Genomic DNA, 5,111 nt, shown 5'->3' on the forward strand with positions numbered 1-5,111 from the left:
AAATTGCTTTAAAAAGAACTAATTTTAAAAAAAACTGATTTTTCAATAAAGAATTGAATTTACTTGGAAAATTTTAAGTCTCAGACAAATTTAATTTTTAAAGAATTGTTTTTTATCTGTCCTGAAGTACAAAAACATAGATTATATTACAGTTCTTGACGTGTTCTAACTTTTGTATTAGATATCAGGGATAACTGATAAAGTTTTAAATGTCACATATTCAAAGAGTAGTCTAAAAAGTAGACAAAGTGAAATAAAAATGAAGATACAGGTACGCAGTTCATATTCCCCTAAAAGTATATGTATCTTTATAAATATCAATGTCATAAAATGAAATTCTCTTTCTTAAACTTTTGCTATAGTCTTTTTATTTAAGTACCTGCTGTATGTGATTGCAGTATTAAGTATTATACTTTAGATGAAAATACCAGCCATATATATTTTTCTTATTTATATAAAAAAATTTGCTGAGAAACTGTATATTTTGCTTGTTGTGTGTATTATTTGTATACAGACCTTAGCTTACATTTGAATAATGTCTAGATTTTGAAAAATTTGTATAATGGAGATTTGAAACTGTAGATATTTTGAAATAAAATTGATCGTGTTTCGATTTTGTTTCCAGTGTTTTCTTTCTTCATATGTTATTAAATGGAACAAATAATTACTTTTTAGAAACATTCTACTCATAACAGTTTAATCAAATGTTATGCTTCTTTTGCAGCTCTCTAAATGTAATAAAACCAAGTTCACTATAATTTTGTACAAATGTATGAAAAATGAAGAATTTCATGCAGATTCATTTTTTAGAATTGTAATACCAACTTTTTGGCTATCCATCTTCACTCATTGGACATATTCTGTTGTTTCACTTTTTATCTGGCAAATCATGATGAATTTAATTTTCTGAAAAATATGGATTTCATAAAATAGAATACAAAAATTTTATAACAATAAGTGCTGAAGATAAAAAATACAGAATATCTGTGTCTATTTGTTAGAAAAGTACCATTTGTTCTAAAGTGCTTAGTTTAATCAAGAGTAAGGTTGACTTTTGCAAGTCATCGATTGAAAGATAATTACATTATCATGAGGCCGTAAAAAACTTGTATGTATGTATTTATTTATGTTCCACTGATATTTTAAAATTGTTGATAAAATTACATAGGATTACTAACGATAAACTAAAAGATGTAATTAGCACATCATTGGATTTTAGAGTATACACCACTTATTCTTTCTGTGCACACATGTACAGAAACATATTGGATGCAAAATGAATTTGGAATTTATTGTCTCTCTAGAAGTTTAGAGGTCTAGTCTTCAGTGGTTGACCACTGATTTCTATACAGTAAAGAAAGGAATTCCAGTTAGCTTGCAGGAAATTGTGCATGACTCATTATTTTATCGAGTAAGCCACAGACTAAAATCTGGGTACATCCATTGGAGAAATGCATGCCACATAAACTTGACCTATCGTGTGAGGTGGGTTTGGGTGTGGTTATGAGACTGAGCTTATCAGTCATGTGTGTGACAATAGCTTTGGGCTACTTCTGCCTCCCCACCTCAGTGGTCCAGGGGAGAGTGCTCTGTGGCCATAGCTGCTCTGTCACTCATACTCAGGAGCATCTCAGATGACACACATTTGACCTGGAGGTTAAGTAGAGTTTCATGAGATTGCTTGCACTTAAGAACTGGGACTGTTAGTTTTCTTAAGGCAAACTTTTAGGAAGTCTAAAATGAGTTCAGAAAGATCCATCTGTCCAACCAGCACCATAACCAAGCTCCATTTCCCAACATCCTATGAATCTCCTTATTTCTGTCCTTCCATCTCTGGTACCCAGGACAATCACTCATTTGTTTGGTATAGATTTGTTTGTGAGAGTTTTGTAAATAGAGACATTTTTTTACATCTGGCTTTCACTCTGCATGCTTTTGAGGGTCATGTATGTTTTGGAACGTATGTTCCCTTTTAATACATTCACTCACTGGTGGACTTCGTGTTGTTTGTAGTCTGGAACTAATATTTGTGTGTAAGACTGTATACAAACATGTTTCATTTCTCTGGAAAATAGAAGGTAATATTTGTTCATTTTCAGTTCAACTACTTTTAGTATAGGGTAAACACCCAAATCAGTTTTATAAGTTGGAGGTTTGGTCTTTTTGTTGAAATTGGTATCATACAAGATAGACTTGGGAATAAAGATCAGAATCACAATGGAAGCTTTTCCAAACTACATACACCTACCACCTCTGTTCTCCCTCTCCTATATTTCTCCTCAGATATTGAGATTCTCATGTGTTCCCAGTTAGAACCCCGATAAAAATGTACAAATATGAATATGTGGAAAGGCTTTGCATGGTCATATCTGACTTCATCTCCTGATCTCTTTGGAAGCATGAATTCCAACTTAAAAACTCATAAAGGTGGTTGTAAACATTAAGGATAGAGAACAGAATATGCTTAGAGCATGGTCAGAAGTGTGCCGTGAAATTTAAGCATAAATATTCTCACTTTATGCATGAGAAAACACTCCTAAGTTACTTTACCAAGATCTCATAACTGGTAAATAAAATCTGATCTCCTTACTCAAAATCTACCCCATGATACCTACTTTGAAGCATTTATACTAAAATCACAAGTTCTGTGATTCAATTCTCTGATGATTCATTTGGGAGTTAAGTTTTTTTTAACTTCGCCTTTTTAGAAGATAGATGAAACATCTGTCTTTCTAGTTGGGAGAAGGACTATTTGGGCATTGAATTTTACAAATGAGTTCAACAGGAGTGAAAGTTTGTCTTTATATATTCAAAACATACTCAAAACAAGTTTATCCTAACATAGCGCTGGGTTGTGGTTGGCTACTCAGGAAGCCCAAGGATGACTTAGATACCCCAAACATATTTATTCCAACTTCTAGAAGATACCAAAAACAGTATAAAATGGTCAGTGCTTCTAGCATCATTGCATTTAGTTTTGCTACTTCTACATGTGGTGGCGTTTATTATGTTAGCACGTCCAGACCAAGTCAGTCAAACTGCCATCAGCAGTACCCAGTTTCCCAAGATGAGTGGGCTGCCCAGAAGCTCCTGTGCCAGGTGAAAGAACAGTCACTGACAATGAACTAGCGAGGGTCGTGCGCTGCTGGGTCTGGTCATGTGGTGGCCCTCAGAAGCCCATCTGTCCCTTTCACTTAACTCTGGATCCAAGGCAGACCTGTCACATCTTTAGCCTTCTGGTAGCAAACTACATGCTAATGTTGATCCTGCACTTTGATTTGACCGTCTGTGTTTTTCTCTTATGGGCAGAGGTGGTGCCGAAAGACCCAGCTCTCTTATTTCCTCTCAGGCTCAGAGCCAAGCTCTCTTAAATCATATTTCATTTTCTACTACAACCCTGGCCCTGCAAGTTCTGCTAAGATAATCCTTCTCTCAAGCATAGGGTGGCTCCCCCATAATCAGGCAGGTAAGAAGGCATGAGTAGTCATCCTGAAAATGGCACCCACTTTTATTCCACTCAGTGCTCCTTCCATGTGTCTCATCCATGGCCTTATTATGCCCTGACCCATATCAGAGCATGACCTTGAGGAGTAGAAGAGAAATATTTGGGGGAGTTTACAACCAATTTGAAACACATGAACAATCTGGATAAATGTGAGAAGATTGTTAGGCTCCCCCCCCCCCCTTCATCCCACAACCAGTAGAATGCTACAATCTGCTAAGGACCAACAATTAAGTATTCAGAAATTTGATCAGGTTGTTAAGCCAACATAGTTGGCTATGTTAGGAGTGTTTACACCATGAAAATCAGCAAATGCTGTAAAGCAGGCCTTTCTCCTCCCTTACACCCCAGGTGAAATTTACAAGCCCATCTCTGCAGCCATTACCCATTTGTGCTTTTCTTTCCAAGTCATCAGCCTGGGCAAACGATGCACTTCCGGAAAGAGTGGGGGCTCAGGATAAAATACTGTAAGATTGATTGCAGCAGCCCCATCTTTGGCTTGCTAAATAAAGCTATCCGTTTTCTTTCTCCACTGAAATCCACCTGGAAAATAAAGCAAGCCACAAGTAGCAGATAGTGGCCTGTAGAGGGAGACCACGAGGACCCCTGGAACTGCCCTGAGATAGCCTAGGGATCTGTGTGTTTAAACCAGGGGTGCTGACAGTCAGGCTTCGGATCCACAGGTTTGGAGATTATAGTAAACTGGTCTAATCCTTGCTCAACTATGAGCAAGTGGGTAGAACTCTTTGAGTTTGCCCTCCTTATGTACAAGACCTAAGACTAAGTGGCATGTGGTCTGGAAAGGGGTTTCAGATATGCTCCCCAAATGTTCAAAATGTTCTCTTATGTGGAAGGCAAATATTCATTGAGACTATCGGGGTGAGGAGGGGAAGGAGAGCTTTAGAGAGGCTGAGATTAAATGTGGAAAGCAGGAGGCAGTGGATCCTGAAATTGCAGCATCTCACCTCACAGGCCTGTCTGTGATGACCTACATTCAGCTCTCACACGGAGGTTTGGGGGCAAAGCTACTTAAATGATTTGTCTATTTCCATTACGTGGCCAAGCAAAAAGATCTGTGAATGCAGTGTGGTGGCTCAGTGACTCCAGACAGTGGAATCAGTTACCTGATAATATGCAAACTCTACTAGCGTGACCATGAGCCATGAACTCTGGAGATGTTATCAGGTATGAGTCAGGAAATGTGGGGATAAAGGACACATCATAATTACTAATGAAAGGAAAGATAAGCGAAGTTGATTCCTGAATGAATGTATGGCCAATATCAAAGATATCCAATTATTTAGTTATTTCTTTTAAAAGATGGATTACAACTCAAGAGTCTTGTCATCTCAAGAAGAAAATGTAAACTAACCCAATGATATACATCATGGGAAAATGTAGATCTTCACATTCATAAATTCGGTCAGGGTTTGGGCATGTCATGCGGAAAATTTTTGCCCACAATAAGTGCCTAAGTATGCAATGTTCCCATTAAAAAATTATTCAGATCAAGCAGTTTAGATTCTGGAGAAACCAAAGAAAACTGAAAATAGGTTTGTAGGACCACATTGATACTTTGGTTTCATAAAGAACCAATAGTGCTGGGAAG

Source organism: Condylura cristata, unplaced genomic scaffold (genome assembly GCF_000260355.1).
Source record: "Condylura cristata isolate star-nosed mole 26May11 unplaced genomic scaffold, ConCri1.0 scaffold00004, whole genome shotgun sequence".
Classification (NCBI taxonomy): Eukaryota; Metazoa; Chordata; class Mammalia; order Eulipotyphla; family Talpidae; genus Condylura; species Condylura cristata.